Source organism: Schistocerca piceifrons, chromosome X, assembly GCF_021461385.2.
Source record: "Schistocerca piceifrons isolate TAMUIC-IGC-003096 chromosome X, iqSchPice1.1, whole genome shotgun sequence".
In the NCBI taxonomy this organism is placed as follows: Eukaryota; Metazoa; Arthropoda; class Insecta; order Orthoptera; family Acrididae; genus Schistocerca; species Schistocerca piceifrons.
This window is the reverse complement of record NC_060149.1, coordinates 669,681,534-669,705,412: the sequence shown is the minus strand read 5'-3', so window position 1 is coordinate 669,705,412 and position 23,879 is coordinate 669,681,534. Positions and strand designations below refer to the sequence as shown.

At 44.7% G+C, this 23,879-nt stretch overlaps 1 pseudogene; it reads left to right on the top strand.

Moving 5' to 3' along the window:
* Positions 1-227: 227 nt before the first annotated feature.
* LOC124723547 lies at positions 228-345 on the top strand (annotated as a pseudogene).
* Positions 346-23,879: the final 23,534 nt, after the last annotated feature.

Here is a 23,879-nt window from a genome sequence, read left to right as displayed (position 1 = left end):
CGCTAGCAAGGCCAGCGAAAGGTGGTCGCAAAATAAATTTTTATGTATTGTGATATTTGCGTTTTAATTAACTGAAACATAGGTCAAACTACAACATATGTTAATGACACTTAGCTGTCCGAGACAGCGTTTGTGACAGCTTTTCAGAAAATTGCAAACAATAACGCACCTGATACATTTTCTTATGTCTGTGTTACTCGATTTAATGCAACAAAAAGATAAAAGTTGGCAACGGCCTTGCTGCAGTGGGTACACCGGTTCCCGTCAGATCACCGAAGTTAAGCGCTGTCGGGCGTGGCCTGCACTTGGATGGGTGTCTATCTGAGCGGTCATGCGCTGTTGCCATTTTTCGGGGTGCACTCAGCCTCGTGATGCCAATTGAGGAGCTACTCAACCGAATAGTAGCGACTCCGATCACAGAAAACCATCATAACGACTGGGAGAGCAGTGTGCTGACCACACGACCCTCCTATCCTCATCCTCAGCTGAGGATGACACGGCGGTCGGATGGTACCGATGAGCCACTTGTGGCCTGAAGACGGAGTGCTAAAGATGAAAATTAACTGAAAAGAAATGTTCCCTGTTGCTGACAATCTGATATTCTGGCACATTTCTAAGTGACATATCAGATCTTTGTAAATAATGAGTCATACGATAGGAAACACTTATTTCACTGTAATGTTACTTGAAATTTTCTTTCAGTTCTTCAAGCTCTGACTGGCGTTCCTCTTGTGACGAATTTTCGAAGTATCTTTGTGACAGGTATTAAAGTGCCGTTCAATCGAGTACTTTTTTTAAATACATGAGATTCCGATGACATACTAAACATTTGGCATGGTTTTCGACATCAGTACAAAATAAATTAATTTCCCACTCGGGTTTAAATAGTGCGGACTCGCCGCCCTCCTTTTTTTTGTCTGCTGCTGTTGACCATCCATCTCGATCTACTGTAGCCTTACGTCTATTAACAAATGGCCGAGGCCTACGAGAAAGACAGGCCGCGGCGCGTACGTCACGAAGGTAGGCCGAGTTCGCTCAAATGGTTCAAATGGCTCTAAGCACTATGAGACTTAACATCTGAGGTCATCAGTCCCCTACACTTAGAACTACTTAAATCTAACTAACCTAAGGACAACACACACATCCATGCCCGATGGACGATTCGAACCTGCGACCGTAGCAGCAGCGCGGATCCGGACTGAAGTGCCTAAAACCGCTCGGCCACAGGGCCGGCGAGTTCGCTCACTTGCTCGCTCAACTCAGCAGAAGAACTGCATTTCTACACTTGTTATCTCGTAACGGAGTTTGTATGTACTAACGAGAATTGCATCTTCTACTGGAATCAACTATTATGGAATCTTACTGCTATTAGTCCTACAATGGTAGAAAGTGCATAGGCCTATTACTAATTTGTTACAGCTGTACTGGGGTACAATAAAATTAAAATCGTGTCAAAATAATTATCAGTTGCATAAGGTATCACATCTTGCGTGAAATGAGGACTGTTACGCAGAAGAGATTAAATGCTACAAACAAGCCGTTATACCATTTATGTCGAGAAGTGTTTTTTAAATTTTGTTGTACGAGTAGTAAACAGTAAGACTTTATAATACCAGATTCCAGTAGAAGATGAAATTCTCGTTTGTACACACACACTACTAGTTAACAAGTGTAGACGCGATTTCTGTCAGCTGAGTTTAGAGAGCGAGCTAGCTTAGGCCTACCTTCGTGACGTACGCATCTGTCTATCTCTGTCTAACGGCCTTGTTCCACATCAATGCTTTTGACCGCTGCTGACGCTGCGGTCTGTCTTCAGTAAGAAGCACACGTACAGCGGCATGGTGAGGCGCGGCGGGCGGACCGCACGCATTTTGTGTATGGTAAACACAACACAGCAACTGTTGTGTAGTTTGCACCATACAGTCCGCAGCTCGTGCGATAGCGGTTCTCGCTTCCCGCGCCCGGGTTCCCGGGTTCGATTTTCGGCAGGGTCAGGGATTTTCTCTGCCTCGTTATGACTGGGTGTTGTGTGATGTCATTAGGTTAGTTAGGTTTAAGTAGTTCTAAGTTGTAGGGGACTGATGACCTCAGATGTTAAGTCCCATAGTGCTCAGAGCCATTTGACCCATTTTTTTTGCACCATACAGAACCGACTGAGAAATTTTAAATACTGTTTGTCGGCGTTTAATACACTTCGACAATTTTTCACAGAGTCAACCAGAATGGACTGCATAATCGCACTGCTGTTATCTTGGTGGTCTCAGCGCACACTGTTGCCGTGGTTTGATGTTAGGTAATTATAAATATCTATTTTTGTTGACAATATCAGTAAAATCTTATGTCCAATTTCATATTGTAACAGTGGTCTACACTGAGCTGATACAAAATTCCAGGCAGCTGGTCCATCAGAACATCAATTTGAACTTCAGCCAATTCCACTTTATTTGGTATATTCACAGGATTTTTGTGTGCTTCCTTGCCGATTTTTCCAGTAATCCGTTTGCTGCCACATTATCAAAATGGATCTGAGCACTATGGGGCTTAACTTCTGAGGTCATAAGTCCCCTAGAACTTAGAACTAATTAAACCTAACTAACCTAAGGACATCACACACATCCATGCCCGAGGCAGGATTAAAAACTGCGTCCGTAACAGGAGCGCGGTTCCAGACTGTAGCACCTTGAACCGCTCGGCCACTCCAGCCGGCGCCACATTATCATTTCCACATAGGAGATATGATATTTTTGCCTTGATGCTGTGGCTAACGAGACGAACTTAGAGGATTTAAATGTAGGTAACTGTTGAAAGAAACATGTATTCCCTTGTTTAACATCATAGGCCTGATCTTCCCTAATTCTTCTTGACAGACCATGTGATGATGCATATTAACCACTATAATATTGTCACCCGGGTCTTTGATGGACGTAAGCACATTGAAATACTTCTTGCTAAATAGCGCGCTGATTTTGGTGTAATTTATGCTGCGAATGTCAGCAACAAGTTTGTCCAAGGTCTCGAATAATAACCACAAACCAAAACATTCGTCAGTAGGGCTTGTATTCCTCCCACGAGGTTGAGGGATGTTAAGCAGTTAAGGGTGGAATATGTTGACACTGTCAATTACTGCAGAGCTATAGTTGCCATTGAGATAGACAACCAGGAACTGCCTATGCATCCTAGAAGAACGTGGTTGCTGAAAAAGTAAAGTATGTGCGTTTGAACCATACAAGATAGAGTAGGACTCCTGGGCTTGGGAAATAGTTTAACCGTTTCACATACTTTGGACACATTTGTCTGATTTATAAATCTCCTTAGTGATTAGATTGTAATCACAGTAGATCCAAACTTCACAGAAGCTCTCCTGAGAACCTTGCAGAACTAGCACTCCTGGAAGAAAGGATATTGCGGAGGTATGGCTTAGCCACAGCCTGGGGGATGTTTCTAGAATGAAATTTTCACTCTACAGCGGAGTGTGCGCTGATATGAAACTTCCTGGCAGATTAAAACTGTGTGCCGGACCGAGACTCGAACTCGGGACCTTTGCCTTTCGCGGGCAAGTGCTCTACCGACTGAGCTACCCAAGCACGACTCACGCCCCGTCCTCACAGCTTTAATTCCGCCAGTAGAAAGGTAGGAGACGAGGTACTGGCGGAATTAAAGCTGTGAGGACGGGGCGTGAGTCGTGCTTGGGTAGCTCAGTCGGTCAGTCTGCGTTCGGCAGGGCAACAGTGCGCACCGCGCTCGGCCATCCACGCTGCTGCGCGCGCGGAATGTTTTGTTTACTTTCTCGTCACAGCGCTTCTCAGTCGAACATGCTCTAATGGCCAACTCTTACAGGAAGAACACTCTTAAGTTCACCTTCTCAAATTAATACGCACGACCCAAAGCACTGGCCGTCGAACGCTTCCTACGCGAAGACGTGAAGATCCCTCGTGACGAACTCATCGACATACACCTATCGATCATTAGCAGCGTCGTTTATGTTAAGATGACTTCCGACGCTGCCTGCAACGAGATTATTCAAAGGACGCGACATGGACTAAAATTTCGGTGCTCCGACGGAAACGTCAGGCCTGTGGATGTGGACCATGGAGGACTTGGCCTTCGGACGATCCGTGTATTCAAACTGCATTTCGAGGTGAATGAAGATGAAGTCATCGCGGCGCTAAGCCCGTTCGGAAAAGTCCAGAGTCACGTCGCCGAGACATGGTCACAGTTTACGACGTATCTGGTGCTTAGTGGTGTGAGACAAGTCCGAATCGATCTCAAACGGCACGTTCCATCGTACATTTCTATCGGCGGCTGCCGTGCGGTGGTCATTTACGACGGACAACCTCGAACATGTTCCGGTTGTGGCAAAGAAGGCCACGTCCGTAATGAATGCCTGCAAAGCCGCATCACACAACTAAGGCACGAAGATATGAGCACCGACAGAACCACAACCACCCTTCCAGTCACCTATGCGGCGACACTGCACGTCCAGCCCTCACAAGACGCGGTTCATGAGAGTCTCTCTGGTCCGATACACCCGGAGGCGTCCCAGCACCTTGACACCGGCGATGCCGCCCGTGAATATGTCCAACAGCCGGACACACCCACGCTAGAAGATCACAAGGATACCAATGAGAGTGTGCTGGAGAATGACGACCGCATCATAGCACCCGCGGCTTTTGAACCGGAAGGACGTGAATCTCTTCCTTCCTCAGACACCGAAATTCATTGCCGAAAGCAGAAGTCGCCCAAACGACGAAAAAAACGCCGCAAGATGTCGGAATCGACCATTGAGCCACCTCCGCAGGACGAAGAGATGGCACATCACTCTGACGGAGAACACTATAACACTTTCTCCTCTGCCAAGGAGACGCGTCATCAACAAGACGGTGAACCGTCTAACAGAGATCGTGCGCAAGCTCCGCGCCCAGAAGCCATGGAACATAGCACGCCTGTTGTCACCGACGCAATTGAGCCGACTCGGGCAGCGCTGCCACCTCTCGCCGATGTCAAACCTGTCGGACATTTTTCATGGGCGGATGACACAGATTTCCCACCTCCATCTGATGCGGAAATGAGATCTGTTCCTCCGTTAGACCAACACTAAAATGGGGGAAGTTTCTACGGCGACTCCTGAGACTTCTATGGACTTCCAGCATCCACCACGACAATCTTCACCAGCTACGAACCTATCGGCAGCACGGATCTCCCATCAGGCGTACCGAATAGCTACTATCAATACTAATCATATCGGCTCCCACGTTAAACTTCAGCTGCTCCGTGACACGCTAAAAGCAACGGACATCGACATCGCCCTGTTACAAGAACTGAGGACAGCAACTTGGACTGGGTGTTATGGATATGAGACGTACGCCGCCCCTGCAGCTGTGGAACACACAGGCGCAGCCATCCTCCTACGAGAAGGGATTGCAGTTTCCGACTTCACATACCTCCCAACGGCGCGAGGGGTGGCCATAACAGTTGAAGGAATCAAAATCATAAATCTCTACGCCCCATCGGGCACTGATAAACGGAGGGATCGCTCCCAGTTCTACGCAGAAGATATCACGCCTTTATTCCTCGGCCGATACGATCATCTCATCGTAGGTAGAGATTTCAACTGTGTTCTCGAGCGCACAGACCAATACCCCCATTTCACCACATGTCCGGAACTTCGCTTCCTCGGCCGACGCCTTCGTCTCCTCGACACTTGGCGAGTGGTACACGGCGACCGCCCGGGGTATACACACATCACGAGCCACTCCGCCAGCCGACTTGATAGAATATACATCTCTGACGCTCTAAAATCAGTTCTCCTCGACGCGGAACGTTGGCCGTCTGCCTTTTCGGATCATGACATCTACATCTGTACCATGAACCTAGGTCGACAATCTATATGGCGCAGTGCAGGACCTTGGAAACTCGATGTCACGCTACTACGGGATCCTGAATGTCGACAACAGGTCACCGACACGTGGCACACCTGTGTTCAACGCATAATGCGTTACGAGACCACACTGCAGTGGTGGTTGCTGTGCGCCAAACCGGCCATCCGAAGCACATTGACAAACTATGGCAGAGCCAAAGCCAGGTGGAATCACCACAAAACTGATTTCTACTATAGCGCTCTACATGAACTCATGGATCATCCTCCATCCCCGGATCATCTAATAGAAGCTCAACGCATCAAGGCAAAGATTTTAACCTTGACCAGATGCCGTCTAGAGGGAGCCATTGTCCGAGCACGCAGCCAAGATAGGATTAACGGTGAAGAACCTTCTATGCATCATATTGTTCCAAATGTTCGTCGACGCCGACAGGCTTTAATGACAACTTTAGACCTACCTGATGGACGACGGCTGACTTCGCAAGCTACCATTGCGGGGTGCATTTATAACGCACTATAGACTTTTCTATCAAGAAGTACCTGCCGGTGCAGAGGACATTGCTGAGGTTGCCCAGGAGACACTTGGTACTCTAAACCCAGCAGCTGCAACCCTCCTGACTTCTGAAGTGACCACCGACGACGTCCAAGGCGCTGTGACCAAAGGGTCTCTGAATCGATCTCCCGGCCCGGATGGATTACCTCTCGAATTTTACAGAACCTTCCAAGATTTGATGATGCCACGATGGAAGGACATGTACTGGGAACTTTGTCCGGCGCGGCGAATCCGCCACCAATGTTCATGGAAGGCTTACTTGTACCAGTCCCGAAACCAGCAGGAGGAACACGACTCGACAGTTATCGGCCGATCACGTTACTCAATTCCGGCTTCAAGATTTTCACACGCCTTCTAGCAGTACGACTCAAACATGTCTTACGAGACATTGTTTTCCACGAACAAACATCCTTAGGCGGCGATCGTAATATACAGACAGCCCTCAGTGAATATCGAGATGTGATCGCTGTGGCAACACACTCGCGACTGGCAGGCGCTTTAATCTCTATCGACTTCAAACAAGGGTTTGACCGCGTCAATCATGCATTCCTCAATGCAGTGATGGACCGCATGGCAATTCCCCCGACGTTCACGCAAGTGATTATGCGGCTCCTTCGTGGAGCAACGTCCAGACTTCTCGTCAACGGCAGACTTACAGAACCTATACGGATTGAACGCTCAGTACGGCAGGTTGCCTTTGTCGACGGTGCTTTATGCCACTGCGATGAAACCACTCATTTGCGGATTACGGCGACGTTTGACAGGTATTCCACTCCTGGATCATATTTTCCGCTGCCGAGCTTACGCGGACGACTTGGCCCTCGTCGTACGTTCAGCGGCCGACGTACAAGCTGTGATGCAGTGGATTACCAGTTACAGTGCAGGGGCAGGGAGCGCTATGAACGTGACAAAATCATGCGCCATGAAGATCGGCCGCGGCCTTCCCGCAGACAGCGTAGTCCCATTTCAACTGGTGGAAACCCTTCGTTGTCTCGGATTAGTGTACACGCGAGACATTCGCCGCAGCTCGGCGATCAATTTTCGGGCGCTGCTGCAACGCATCCGGGCCAACATACATCACATACTACGCCCGCTGAATATGTGCCAGAGAGTCACCTTCGTCAATACCCATCTGGCAGCTCGGATACCCCATATAGCGCAGATTCTGCCCATCACTGCGACAATGGCGGCCAGATTACAGGCGGCTTTCGGCTATTTTCTTTGTTCTGGACACAAAGTCCAGTATGAAGCTCTCACCTTACCGAAGCGGGACGGTGGCCTCGGTCTGGTTAATGTGAGAGCCAGGACAACGGCACTTTACACCAATACTATGCTCCGGTTATGGAAAAGCCAAAATGCTAGTTTTACTGGAATGTTGACCACCGAGATCGCACCTGTTTCGAGATGCCCACCGACGTCTCTGGCACACATCCCACCTCCGATGTCACATATCGACCGTTTCTTTGTGGAGTACAGCTACATATGCACCGAGCTCCCCAGGACCAGGAAGACGACCACCCGCGACATCTATTGCCTTCTCCGAAAGTCTCCACCCCGCAACCCCGTCGAAACACGTTACCCACAGGTTTCGTGGCCTACAGCTTGGAAAACGATTCACCAACCATATCACACCACTGATACCACCTCTATGTGGTACCTTCTCGTCAACGGCAAGTATACTACAAGACAGAAACTGCATCGCATCGCACTGGTGGACTCACCCCTGTGCCTCAAGTGCAATGTAGAAGATACAGATCTACATCGTTTTGAGTGTGGGCCAGCAGCAGCTGTCTGGGCCCTCGTGCAGAAGATTGTGGCTCTCTACCTCCGAGTACCACCACATCACGTTTCTCCTACCATGATGATATATCCCAACACGACCTACTTTACATCGGCTTGGTGTCACGCCATCACGTGGGTAAGTGGCATGGCTGTCAACTACCTCTTCCGGGACGACATCGTCGATCCGGCGGACTTTTGGACACGCCTCCAAGTACATCATCACACCCTTCGCCGACATCGACACTATCGGGCCACTTTCGCGAACTATTTACAGAGTATTTTCACCAACCCGCCTCAAAGCTGGAACCTCAACGAACCGTGCCAGCCAAGACTGGACGATCCCACGTACCCCTTTAATGGTCAATGATAGAATGCATTTTGTTCTGATGGCGCGCCAAAGTGGAGCATGGTGCGGAAAGTATTCCTGTTTTATTTCACTTCTCTTTTCTCCTACTCTTCTAAGTTTTTTTTTCCTTACACATGTTTACGCTCTTCACGCATAGCTCTCTATCTGCAGCCTATTTGTTTTCTTTATCCTGTGCTCCCCCCCCCCCCCCCCGCAAACAAAAAATAACATAAAAAAATTGGGTTGCTGCTGATGGCGAGACTCTATGCTCATTTATGTTAACAATTAAAAAAATAAATAAAAAATAAAACTAAAAATAAAAAATAAAAAAAGAAGCCCGTTGCGGAGATATAGCTACCTTTTATGTTTTACGTTTTCAGAGGATATTGTGTTATTTTATGACGAACGTCGTCTTTTATTTTCATACAGAAGAGGTTTTTATTTGTTTTCTCCTTACCTGCAACTTAAAAAAAAGTAAAAACGGAAAGTTGGTACAGCACTAGACGGAAAAAAAATAAAATAAAAAAAAATAAAACAAAAAAAGTCGGTAGAGCACGTGCCCGCGAAAGGCAAAGGTCCCGAGTTCGAGTCTCGGTCCGGCACAGAGTTTTAATCTGCCAGGAAGTTTCATATCAGCACACACTCCGCTGTAGAGTGAAAATATCATTCTAATATCCAAGTAAGTTTGTTTTTTACTTTGGATCATTTTTCGGAAATTAACTGCTATAAATCAGTGAAAATTTTTCTTCTCATTCGATGGGACACAGTTTTCCCAATGTACCGCAATGGTAACTTGTGTACCTGTATCTGAATATTTTGTTATGATATGGAATCTTTACTATTATGTAAATCAGGTGAATGGAATTGTATATTAACTTCGTTAGGAAATATATTATCTTTCTTTTTTATTGATGTAAGCGGAAGAATACTTGTGTAATTTCAGATTTTCTTTTATGTCATGTACGCTACAAAACGAGAATTCTTAATCACTTATGAAAGTGTAATGCAGATTTTGGAGGCTTACAGTAGTTATGACGAAGATAATGTCATTAAATGAAGAATATAAAAATTTTCTAGAAGGAGATACGGAAAATGGAAGTGAATATGTTGTTGTAGAAGAACCTGGATAAGACATACGTAGTCCACCTAGCAAAAGAAGACAGACAGAAGGTGTCACAGCAGAGCCAAATGCTGAGGTACCTGAATGCCTTCGAGATTTGCCAGAATTTATTTGACCAGAACTTACCAACCAAGACAGTTTGATGATTATGTGAATAATTAATTTAGGAGTGTGATTTTGTTTGGTATTATTGAAAACTGTGAGATGGCAAAACCATTTGACATTTACTTTGATAATGGGCCTGAAAGTCATTTTTGCCTGATATATTAATACTAGTATTAATAAGTATTCGGAATGCAGAACAAACTAGCAATGCTTTCATCACAAATGAAGTTGAAATGCAGACATTTCTAGGTATGAACCTGGTAATCGGGTACCATATTTTACCTACAGGGCAACTGGGCCCGATTTAGATGTTCCTTATGTAGCTCAGATTATTGAAACTAAACCTATCTGAAGTACATCCATTCGGAAGTACTTGCATTTTTCCAACAATGCAGTTCAATCAAGAAAGAAAGATTATGCAAAGAAAGTGAGACCCACAACTGATCAATTGAACAAAATCTTCGGGGCATCTTTTAGTGCAACTAGGGCTCAATCTGTAGAAGAGCATATGATCCGGTTCAAAATTTATAGTATTATGCAACAGGACATCATAACTAAGTCAGTTAAGTGAGTTTCAAGGTGTGGTACATGTGTAATACAGAAACGGATTATCTATTTGAGTTTGATTTATACACTGGCAGAAAACAGTCAGGTTCTGAAGTAGGACTTGGTGGGTCAGCAGTTCTGCAACTGATAAAATCCACGTCTAGACTGGCATGTGAAATTTACATAGATAATTTTTTTTTAAATTTCCAGCTTTGCAGTATTACCTTGCTTTCGAAAATATCACATCCTGTGGTACAGAACACACCAATTGTAGAAACATCCCGAAGTCATTCCCTCCAGACAAGGATATGAAAAGGGGTGATACACAGTCTCATTAGCAATGACTGACAATCCTCAAATGGATCGATAACAAGCCAGTTTATCTACTGACTAATTTTGTTTCCCCAATATCCTGTTTAAATGTGAAGAGGCGTCAGTCTGGTGCTTATGATAATATCAGTGTTCAGTGCCCCTTTATAATAAGAAAGGACAAGTGACTGGCAGGGATGGACCGCAAAATGACTTATGAGATTGGCAGAAAGGCAAAAATTGGGTATTATCTGAGAATTTTCTTTGATCTTCTTGACGTTGGTGTGAACCATGCATATCTAATACATCCAAAACTGGCAGCAGAAGCTGGATTGAAATCATCATCTTAGAGGTCAGACATTACATTGCAAGAAGTCTAACCGGCAGTTATTCGAGTCAACAAAGCAATTTATCGACAGCTGTAAAAACCTCAAGCAAGTAAGAAAATTATGTGTTTATTATGCTTCAATGCATGATGAAAATCGCATTTACAATATCTGTGCGCAATATGGTGTTAGTTTAGGCTTTACTTCGAGCAGAAACTGTTTTTCAGGATTTCACACCAAATTGACAACAGATACACAGCCTTTGTAGTTCTTCAGTGTATAATGTGTAATGTGTTCTGTAAGAGTCCTGTAAGGAACATAGGGACAAATATGTGGCAGCATTTTCCTTAGAAGTACAAACAAAACTGTTGGAAATACTAACATATTTTGTTTATAAACTCCCTAATTAACAGAGAGACGCATAAATTTCAACCATAAGCCCTTTAGTTTTCTTACGTAACTGAAAGGGTTAAACGCCACGACAACCATGCAGGCTGTGCCAGTAAGCTGAAACATCGCGTTTTAAACTTAGGACAAGAGGCCTAGTTCCAAAGCTAGGCGGAAAACTGACAACAATGCCGGATGCGCCACTGGACAATCTTGTCATTTTAAATTGGACTGCTTTGAATTTCCCATATTAAATCGTTATTATTCACCATTTTAAACCGAGGGCAAGTAAGCTAGTTTCGTCATATAGGATTTGACACTTAGGAGAAATGCGCTATTTCAGCCATCTTGGATTCTTGAATTACCTGCAATTTTAAATGTAGGATAAGTGGCCTCGATTCTAGATCTGTCATCTTGAATTCTGCACTTTGTACAATTGACCTACCGCTGTGGTGTCAGAGGAATGGGGGAGGGGGGCGGGGAGCACTAAGTCAAAATCTGGCAACTTCACATGAGAGGTAACCATGCAGGCTGTCTTCATATCGACAGTTCCCTCCTAGTAAGATAAAGTTTAAGTATTCTTCTTAAAAATATGAAATCTTAAATTAGTTAGAACTGTTCACCTCATAGAAATATGCAAGCTATATTTTGACTTATTAAAATGTTTCTTGAGTTTAATGATTAATTTTATAGTTTTTTTGAGTATTTCATAAACAAATAACACGTAGTGAGCACCTACCTACAGGGCAATTGCCATGAGCAAGCTACGAAGAGCAAGTAATGACTCCGTTTCATAAACGTACCGGCACTAGTGGGACCCATGGCTTCTGTGCCATGTAGTACATTATTAAGTGATAGTGATACTCTTATGGCCTACCATTGAAGCACGGGATCAAAAGGCTCCTAACGAGTGCCTTGTACTAATTGCAGGTAAGGCCTTGCGCAGTGGTATCCGTTTATTTCACTGTAAAAGATTTTCTTAGCTGTGGTAATCTGTCAGATTTGCAGTCGCCAGGAGATGTAAAGGAGTTAACACTATGGAGCAGCGAAAGCATATTATGACTGATACAGAGTACGTAGCAGTCTGAATCCATCTACCACACTTTCATTCTGGTACTTAGAGGCTATGTACAGGGTGTTTCAAAAATGACCGGTATATTTGAAACGGCAATAAAAACTAAACGAGCAGCGATAGAAATACACCATTTGTTGCAATGTGCTTGGGACAACAGTACATTTTCAGGCGGACAAACTTTCGAAATTACAGTAGTTACAATTTTCAACAACAGATGGCGCTGCAAGTGATGTGAAAGATATAGAAGACAACGCAGTCTGTGGGTGCGCCATTCTGTACGTCGTCTTTCTGCTGTAAGCGTGTGCTGTTCACAACGTGCAGGTGTGCTGTAGACAACATGGTTTATTCCTTAGAACAGAGGATTTTTCTGGTGTTGGAATTCCACCGCCTAGAACACAGTGTTGTTGCAACAAGACGAAGTTTTCAACGGAGGTTTAATGTAACCAAAGGACCGAAAAGCGATACAATAAAGGATCTGTTTGAAAAATTTCAACGGACTGGGAATGTGACGGATGAACGTGCTGGAAAGGTAGGGCGACCGCGTACGGCAACCACAGAGGGCAACGCGCAGCTAGTGCAGCAGGTGATCCAACAGCGGCCTCGGGTTTCCATTCGCCGTGTTGCAGCTGCGGTCCAAATGACGCCAACGTCCACGTATTGTCTCATGCGCCAGAGTTTACACCTCCATCCATACAAAATTCAAACGCGGCAACCCCTCAGCGCTGCTACCATTGCTGCACGAAAGACATTCGCTAACGATATAGTGCACAGGATTGATGACGGCGATATACATGTGGGCAGCATTTGGTTTACTGACGAAGCTTATTTTTACCTGGACGGCTTCGTCAATAAACAGAACTGGCGCATATGGGGAACCGAAAAGTCCCATGTTGCAGTCCCATCGTCCCTGCATCCTCAAAAAGTACTGGTCTGGGCCGCCATTTCTTCCAAAGGAATCATTGGCCCATTTTTCAGATCCGAAACGATTACTGCATCACGCTATCTGGACATTCTTCGTGAATTTGTGGCGGTACAAACTGCCTTAGACGACACTGCAAACACCTCGTGGTTTATGCAAGATGGTGCCCGGCCACATCGCACGGCCGACGTCTTTAATTTCCTGAATGAATATTTCGATGATCGTGTGATTGCTTTGGGCTATCCGAAACATACAGGAGGCGGCGTGGATTGGCCTCCCTATTCGCCAGACATGAACCCCTGTGACTAATTTCTGTGGGGACACTTGAAAGACCAGGTGTACCGCCAGAATCCAGAAACAATTGAACAGCTGAAGCAGTACATCTCATCTGCATGTGAAGCCATTCCGCCAGACACGTTGTCAAAGGTTTCGGGTAATTTCATTCAGAGACTACGCCATATTATTGCTACGCATGGTGGATATGTGGAAAATATCGTACTATAGAGTTTCCCAGACAGCAGCGCCATCTGTTGTTGAAAATTGTAACTACTGTAATTTCGAAAGTTTGTCCACCTGAAAATGTATTGTTGTCCCAAGCATATTGCAACAAACGGTGTATTTCTATCGCTGCTCGTTTAGTTTTTATTGCCGTTTGAAATATACCGGTCATTTTTGAAACACCCTGTATGTAGGAAACTAAAATGTTAGCTGATTGTCTCTTTTGGAATTCGTATAGTACTTACTCTTACGAACTATGAAACCGCCTATTATTACGGCTGATAGTTGATTAAAAATAGAAAAATTTAATAATTCCACAAGTGTGAATTTCACTGTGCCACCACAAGAGCTATTGACTCCACTGGAGCGAGACTAATTATTAGACCTACCATTTTCCACAGGACCATAACTTCTGACGGGCATGGGAACAGTATACTGCAACCTGTTTTTCTTTTTTTTCCCAGAGAACTAACAATAAGCAAAACGACATACATTTATTTCCTGCAACATAATGCAATAGAACACATTACCAATCTGGCCAATCAGCCGGTGCCGAGGATAACAAAATACTAAAAGTAGTAAATGACTTTAATAATTTGATCAGCAGAATAAGTGAGAATGACCGAAGTTGAAAGGTTATAAGACGTAGAGTGGCAATAACACGAAAAGATAAATTTGTGATTTCAAATTTAAATTTTAGAAGTATTTTCTGAAGTTATTTGTCTAGAGCGTAGCCTTGTAGGGGAGTGAAACATGGACAATAAATAGTTCACACAAGAAGAAAAGAACACTGATGATGTAATAAAATTGGCCGATTGGATAACTAATAAGGAATTACTGAATCGAATTAGGGAAAAAGAACTTTATGCCACAAACTGGCTGAAAAAGAGTTAATAGGATACATCCCGAGGCATCAAGGAACCGTCACATTGGTAAAGGAGGGAAATATGGGTGGTAAAAGTTGTCATCGGACTGAAGACAATAACAAAAACAACAACAATAAGAACAACAACACCTACTATTATTACAACAAAAAGAACCTGTGGCTGAATAATTTTCTTGTCACCTAAAAATTAAAATAGTTCTTGCAGATACCAGAGTTAGAAAGGATATCATGACGATTTCCATCTTCTTAGTTTAACGTCGCACAAGGAACCCCTTGAATGTGAGATCGCAAGTTCAGTCTTTAGTAAGGCTCATTTGAAAGTGTTATGTTAACAGTTATAGCAGGAAAAATATTAGCTGATAATGACTCACCGTACGCATCAAGAGGGCGACAGTAAATGAGTGTCCGGGAGGTGCAGAGCTCAACCTTCTATGGGATTTATGCATTACAATTCATAAATGCCCATCGTCGACATTCAAGAAATCTTTAATACGATCTATTAACTTGTACCATGAACACCGAATGAAAAATGGTGAGCCACAGTGATCACAAAGGATCCATTAAGATCGAATGCGAAGTCCTTGGGAGTTAAAAACAGGCCATGACTTTCAGCTAGATATCCACTCTTAATGAATGCATATACACTCCTGGAAATTGAAATAAGAACACCGTGAATTCATTGTCCCAGGAAGGGGAAACTTTATTGACACATTCCTGGGGTCAGATACATCACATGATCACACTGACAGAACCACAGGCACATAGACACAGGCAACAGAGCATGCACAATGTCGGCACTAGTACAGTGTATATCCACCTTTCGCAGCAATGCAGGCTGCTATTCTCCCATGGAGACGATAGTAGAGATGCTGGATGTAGTCCTGTGGAACGGCTTGCCATGCCATTTCCACCTGGCGCCTCAGTTGGACCAGCGTTCGTGCTGGACGTGCAGACCGCGTGAGACGACGCTTCATCCAGTCCCAAACATGCTCAATGGGGGACAGATCCGGAGATCTTGCTGGCCAGGGTAGTTGACTTACACCTTCTAGAGCATGTTGGGTGGCACCGGATACATGCGGACGTGCATTGTCCTGTTGGAACAGCAAGTTCCCTTGCCGGTCTAGGAATGGTAGAACGATGGGTTCGATGACTGTTTGAATGTACCGTGCACTATTCAGTGTCCCCTCGACGATCACCAGTGGTGTACGGCCAGTGTAGGAGATCGCTCCCCACACCATGATGCCGGGTGTTGGCCCTGTGTGCCTCGGTCGTATGCAGTCCTGATTGTGGCGCTCACCTGCACGGCGCCAAACATTCATACGACCATCATTGGCACCAAGGCAGAAGCGACTCTCATCGCTGAAGACGACACGTCTCCATTCGTCCCTCCATTCACGCCTGTCGCGACACCACTGGAGGCGGGCTGCACGATGTTGGGGCGTGAGCGGAAGACGGCCTAACGGTGTGCGGGACCGTAGCCCAGCTTCATGGAGACGGTTGCGAATGGTCCTCGCCGATACCCCAGGAGCAACAGTGTCCCTAATTTGCTGGGAAGTGGCGGTGCGGTCCCCTACGGCACTGCGTAGGATCCTACGGTCTTGGCGTGCATCCGTGCGTCGCTGCGGTCCGGTCCCAGGTCGACGGGCACGTGCACCTTCCACCGACCACTGGCGACAACGTCGATGTACTGTGGAGACCTCACGCCCCACGTGTTGAGCAATTCGGCGGTACGTCCACCCGGCCTCCCGCATGCCCACTATACGCCCTCGCTCAAAGTCCGTCAACTGCACATACGGTTCACGTCCACGCTGTCGCGGCATGCTACCAGTGTTAAATACTGCGATGGAGCTCCGTATGCCACGGCAAACTGGCTGACACTGACGGCGGCGGTGCACAAATGCTGCGCAGCTAGCGCCATTCGACGGCCAACACCGCGGTTCCTGGTGTGTCCGCTGTGCCGTGCGTGTGATCATTGCTTGTACAGCCCTCTCGCAGTGTCCGGAGCAAGTATGGTTGGTCTGACACACCGGTGTCAATGTGTTCTTTTTTCCATTTCCAGGAGTGTAGAATCATATTGGTGTAACGTGGTGATGAGAACTGATGGAATGCGATAGCATGGAAACGAATGGTAAACAGTCTGAAATGGAACAGGTCGTGAAACTAGTTCCCTTTAAGGTGCAGCTGCAGATAGTGCGATAAAAGGTTTTACAGGCACGGAAAAAAAACAAAAATCCAGAGGTTGAATTTCTGCAGTGGTTCCAGTTAGTATGAATCACAATGTCATACACTTTTCACGAGGGACAGTTTTCTCTAAAGGAGTATGATTTTTATACGCAGACCGGGAATCAAGCAAAAACAATTTATTTTGACCAGATATTGGCGAAAATCAGTGCTCATACCATAGTTGTAGTTCTCTTACACCCACTTCCCACACTTGCTTGCTGCGACGTCAATATTCCCTACAACCCTGGCAAGATCACGCACATGAGAAAGAATCGTAGGAGGCAGAGCACCTCAAACTTTTAGCAGCACAATAAAGAACTTTCCAGCCAACTCATTCTCCAGATTAACAAACGGCAAAATTGTATACAAATGTGTTGTGACTTGGCAAGACAGCCAAGCCACTAGGAGGTAGCCGAAAGGCACGCGTTTAAGCTCACGCAGGCTGGCGCGAGGTCTGGAACAGTTAAAGAAATAGAGACTAGCAAAAAAGGTACGTAGCTTCTGGAATACTTAACTTTAATCCATAATTGGTGAACATCGGTCTGACGGTACATGCATCACAAGATAAATAGCAAATGATAATGGCGCCTTGCTAGATCGTAGCAAATGACGTAGCTGTAGGCTATGCTAACTATCGTCTCGGCTAATGAGAGCGTAATTTGTCAGTGAACCATCGCTAGCAAAGTCGGCTGTACAACTGGGGCGAGTGCTAGGAAGTCTCTGTAGACCTGCCGTGTGGCGGCGCTCGGTCTGCAATCACTGATAGTGGCGACACGCGGGTCCGACGTATACTACCGGACCGCGTCCGATTTAAAGGCTACCACCTAGCAAGTGTGCTGTCTGGCGGTGACACCACAAAATGCGTTAAGGCATTGGTGTTAGTTGATATAACTCTCTCGGTACCTGTAACTTCAAGAGTTCCTTTCATATGCATTTCCTCTTCAAGTCCAGATTGGTCGAAGTTGAAAAAAAATTCCTTATTGAACTATTGGACAATATTTTTTTTATCTCATATAAAATTCTCGGGCCGATTCCGCAGTTTGCTGTGCATCGTCAAGTTGACGCTTTGTTTGAAATGTCGTAGCACTGTTTGAAATTATGCAACAATCTACTGCTGCCCTTGACATCATTGTAATCTATGTCGCCCGCTATTTGATGTGCTAACATAGTAGGTCACTATCATGCACAGTCAGTAAATTGTATTGAGCATCCTTGGAACGCGCAAACGCATGTTTTGCAACAAGTGCGCCTTGTCCTCCCTCGAATATCAGTAATTTTTTCTTACGCACTACACTGTCATACTGCTGCAGATTTAATCGAAACCTATTAATAATTTTTTTTCCTGTGCTGAGAATGATCTTCCATGTACGTACCTGCTTTTTGGACAAAAACTGTCCTTTACTACATTTCACTGGAGACGGGGTTTGTGGCTTCCGGTACGACGGGGGTGATGATATACGACGGCTGTTCAATAAATAATGATCATAATTTTTTATGGTCATAATTTCTCGCGCTAAAATTTAATCTCACGACATTCTGTTAGCTTAAAGTGCAACAAACACACCGTAGTTGTTTCATTGTTGGGTCTCCTGGTTCTCGCCTGAGAGAGGCAGGCAAAGTCAGACATGTTCAGTATCCCCTACCGCTGCAATGGAGGTAACACGCGAGGAACAATATGCGGCTTTGAAATTTTGCTTTCTTCTCAACAAATTTTCAGCTGTACAATGTTACAGGAAGCCTATGGAGAGTCTGTTCTTCCGTACAGCACAGTTCGATGGTGGTTTAAAATGTTTAAGGAGGGGAGACAATCAATTTCAACGGAAGATGGACCCGGTGCTCCAGTTACTGCTGTTACGGAAGAAAAAATCAACACTGCTGCTATTACTGTGAGAGACGATCGAAGAATTACCTTGAGGTCACTTTCTGAAATACTGAACATTTCATTGGGTGCCACCCACACGTAGGTGACAGAAAATTTACACATGACACATGTTTCTGCGCGATGGGTCCCAAAACTGTTGATTTCCGAACAAAAGGACATTCGCATGTAGGTCTGCATGCAATTAAAGTTGATGTTAGTGGAATATACGGAGTTTCTTTCAAATGTAATCACTGCTGATGAAACTTGGCTACATCATTTTGATCCTGAGAGCAAACAGCAAAGTTAAGTGTGGAAATCTCCGTCATAAACCAACCCCCAAAAAATCAAAAGTGGTTGCTTCTGCTGGGAAAGTTATGTTCGCCTCATTCTTTGATATTCATGGAATGGTTTATCAGAATGTTGTACCTGCACACACATCAGTAATTGGACAATACTACAGGGGTGTCCTAAAAACATTTCAAGTCCATATCAGGCGCAAAAGACCACATTTCTGTGAAGCAGGCTGGATGCAGCACCACGATAATGCGCGGCCGCATATTACCAATTTTGTTGCTGAATATCTTTCAAAAATCAACGTGAAGTGCATCCCGCACCGCCGGCCGGAGTGGCCGTGCGGTTCTGGGCGCTACAGTCTGGAGCCGAGCGACCGCTACGGTCACAGGTTCTAATCCTGCCTCGGGCATGGATGTGTGTGATGTCCTTAGGTTAGTTAGGTTTAATTAGTTCTAAGTTCTAGGCGACTGATGACCTCAGAAGTTAAGTTGCATAGTGCTCAGAGCCATTTGAACCATTTGAACCATCCCTCACCCTCCCTATAGTCCGGATTTAGCCCCATGTGACTTTCTTCTGTTCCCTAACTCGAAGAAACGCCTTCTTGGGAGGCATTATCAATCATCAGAAGCAGTAGTGAAGGCTCCGGAGGCGAGTTTGAAGGACCTTTCAAAAAATGGTTTCCAGCACGTATATGAAGACTGGCAGAAACGCTGGGACAAGTGCACCGCGTTCATGGGAGACTACTTTGAGAAGGACCCTCAAAATTCTGAGGATGAGTAAAGGTATGTTGTCAAGAAAAATTATATCATTCTTTCTTGAACAGGCCTCGTATACGTCTCGACACCTGTTTCAGTGTCACTTTAACTTATTACATACGTATCGCCATCACTATATTCCTCATGTACATTGGCCGCAGAGTTGAGCGTGTACGACATCACACGATCCACTGACTCATCTTGCAGGAAGGCTAATATATCATCTCCTACTTCAAATTCAAATGGTTCAAATGGCTCTGAGCACTATGGGACTCAACATCTTAGGTCATAAGTCCCCTAGAACTTAGAACTACTTAAACCTAACTAACCGAAGGACATCACACACACCCATGCCCGAGGCAGGATTCGAACCTGCGACCGTAGCAGTCCCGCGGTTCCGGACTGCAGCGCCAGAACCGCACGGCCACCGCGGCCGGCCATCTCCTACTTCTTTCCCACTGTGCGGAATTCCTTGTGTTCGTTTCTGGCGAAATGTAAACCTCAGCATCTGTTGTTAAAGATATAATGCAATGTTTGATATGTTTATCGTTGCCATTGCTCTGTTTTGTATCAACACCACTAGCACTGTAGCACTTTAGTAAATCACTCGTCGTCTAAGCAGTTTAACTATGCTTCGTAACCTCACGCTGTGCTCACCACTAGATACCTCCAGTCCGCCCTCTGTTGCCATTAGCAGCCAATATTGCATAGTAGACAATTTGGGGGGCGTCGAATGCCATAAGCATCATTTGCGATCTCGTAAATAAGGGGATCTTTGTCTGTGTCGAAAACGCAGATCGCGTGTTCAGGTGACGCCCAGGTTCCGCGTGCGGGTTTTAAATGCGTCGACATTGTCAGTCTCTCTGTGTGCAGGTTGTATTTAGGACAACAGAAATAAGCATGTGGTAGCATGGGTAATTAATACGTTCAAGACAGGTGATTTAAAGTCTGTGAGATGATTGTATTACCGCATAGTTGAAAAGTCAGTTGAAGGAAATAATGATGATTAGGGTTTAACGTTTTGTAAATAAAGCGATCATTACAGACGCAGCGCAAGCACGGATTATGGAAGGACATCGGCCGTGTCCTTTTCAAAGGAACCATCCCGACATACCCTTTGAGCACGTTGGAGAAACCACGGATAACTTAAATCTTGAAGGCGAGAGGGGGAATTAGAACCACCGTCTTCACGAATGCGAGGGAAAAAACTCTGGTGAAAAACAAGATAAGTGTAATCAATCAATCTCAGCAACCTCTCTTTTTCTTCTAAGAGATGGTCCCATCTTTCTTGGAGCAGGGTTTCACGCTCACTACCAGTTTCGTGGATAATTCGCTATGTCTATATTTGTTCGCCATATCTACTGCAGTGGTGCGCTCTTATTAGCCGCCGACTGGCTTCCGCTACGTCAACATGTTAGCTGCCTCTGACTCTTTATAGCATAAGGTTTGCTTCTGCCGCTTTAAAGCTTTCCAAGTACCAAATGTTGCCAAACCGCACAGCCACGTGCGGCCTTGGTGATGAAACCTAATAGACACACAGACACTTCAGGAACATTTTGTTATATATGGTTCCCACGTACGCAGTTAACAAATAGCAGTGTTTCAACATCGTGCATAAAGAGCGCTTTATACGGGTTCATCTCAAATTGAGTTGTAGACTTATGACAAACAGTGATATTCGAATGGCGTGTTAATTCTGACAGCAAATCTGAAAGACTGCTGGGCGTTGTCGTCTATAACTGGGAAGATTCTAGAAGCGAAAGTTATGTGTTCTATCTGAATAACGTGTGATAGTGATCGAGTAAACTTTCTAAAGGCATCCGAAACTAAAGTAGGTTTCACTGTTTAAGTGATCCTCCAGAGACAAATAATTCGCCATTCGCTGGAACGAAGAATCTTCTAACCCTTTCTGACATATTCAGCCTGAAGATTACTTGCAACTGCTGTTGCAAGATAAACGTCTGCAAAACTATGTAATTTATTTGATGTCTTATGGAAATTAGCATAATGGACGAATTTTTATGAGCATTGAAATAAAAAAATCGCATATCTTTTGTTTTATAACACGATTCAGTTCCTGAGAAAGCTATTTCCGCAGATGGTGGCAATACGTCAATCAGCAATTGTAGAATGGCATGTTTTTTATTTGTCTTGACATAGTGAAATTGCTAAAATCGATAAAGGGGAACGTTTCGTTAACACAATCACCACTTGTCTTCAGGGAAAGACAGGAAGTACCCATTACAGTGTGAAAGCAAACGACTTTAATCGGTTGAAAACAATATCAGATTTGCATCATATGAACCATCTGAGAATGATTAGGTGCTTACGTTTTCCTGCTTTGTACGTTACAGCCTGATTTAGACATTTGGCTGCTTCCATAAATCTCTGGAGGTGAATGCCAGTGTATCTAGGTCAGGTTATTATTTCTTCAGTATTGATCCACTGAACTTATTCAAATGGTTCAAATGGCTCTAAGCACTATGGGACTTAACATCTAAGGTCATCAGTCCACTAGACTTAGAACTACTTAAACATAACTAACCTAAAGACATCACACACATCCATGCCCGAGGCAGGATTCGAACCTGCGACCGTAGCAGTCGCGCGGTTCCAGACTGTCGCGCCTAGAACCGCTCGGCCAGAACGGCCGGCTCACTGAACTTGTGTTTCGTCTTTAACATTGTTGCTCTAGGCGGTATGTCATATCCCAAGAAGAATGAAAAACAGGGGACAGAGTTCTGTTGTCAGTACTGATAACAGACCCAATATGGGTACATGAATCCATTCCATGAGAAACCTCGCACAGTTTGCTAACTTCTGCTAGCAGTGCAGTTTTTCAGAAACTCAGTGTTTTTTCGGCAGTGAAATATGCACATATGGTAACCCACTTGGTAATGATGTGAGAAGCATATCACACCATACCCAGCCATACCAACAGTTGCTGCTGCCGTTTTATGCATAGTTCGAGTCGTATTCTTTTATTGTAGGCACGGAATGTACTAATTTTCCCCACAGCGCTAAAAATCATGAGAACGTTGGCTTCGGCACCTAATCAGTAACATGGAGTTTACTCTGTAATGGTAAAAGTGTTTAGCACAAGCTGCCAATGCAGTGACAAACAATAACGGTCACTTACTTTAGGAAATGTTAATGAGTCATCAAGTTTAGATGTCGCCATCTCCCAATATGCTTTTCTTCTCTGTAAACTTTTATTTCTAATACATGCTATGAATCAAAGTCCATTTCCAGCTGTCGCCATGGTAAAATAGAGGTATAAAACGTTAAATTAGCATGGTGACTTCATCTCGATAAAACACAAAGACCCAATATTTGACAAAGTAATACACATTGCTGTCTATTAAGGTTACAACAGCGGGGAAGATAGCAAAAAAAAAAAAATATATATTATTTATTGTGAATGTATACACGGAACGTGACACAGGCCTCAAAGTCGTGGTGAAAAAAAAATGTATGGTGGTGTTCAAAGCTGTAGTAATACGCTGCTTGTACATGTTATAGCAGAAAAAACAGTGTGTCAGAACAAAACTGGTATCCTCTCCTAAGACTGATAGTGTGTGGGATATGGCCGACCTACTGCACAATTGATGAAACTTGACACCGGTTTGTACGAGTGACTTTGATCATCAGCCACCTGCTACAGTGGATTAACACCTGTATATTTAATAGGATCGCCACATATGCTCAATACCAGCACACAGATGGTATTTGTTTTTGGTATATCGAAAGAGAGAGATAAGATGAAATCTTATCGAGTTCCCTGTCAGATGACGTTAGTTGTGTTTTTATAGTTCATGGATATTATCTATTGAATGGTACAAAATAACGACGATAGAATATTTGGCTGACAGAGCTAAATGCACCCTCAGAGATACAGATCTCCTTTTGCCTGCAATACCTGTATGTAGTTTACAGATGCACAGCAATATAGTTGCGAAATCCTCATCTCTCTTTCAGTTCCCGTACTGTCTTTTATACTACCTCGCGTTGCAGGA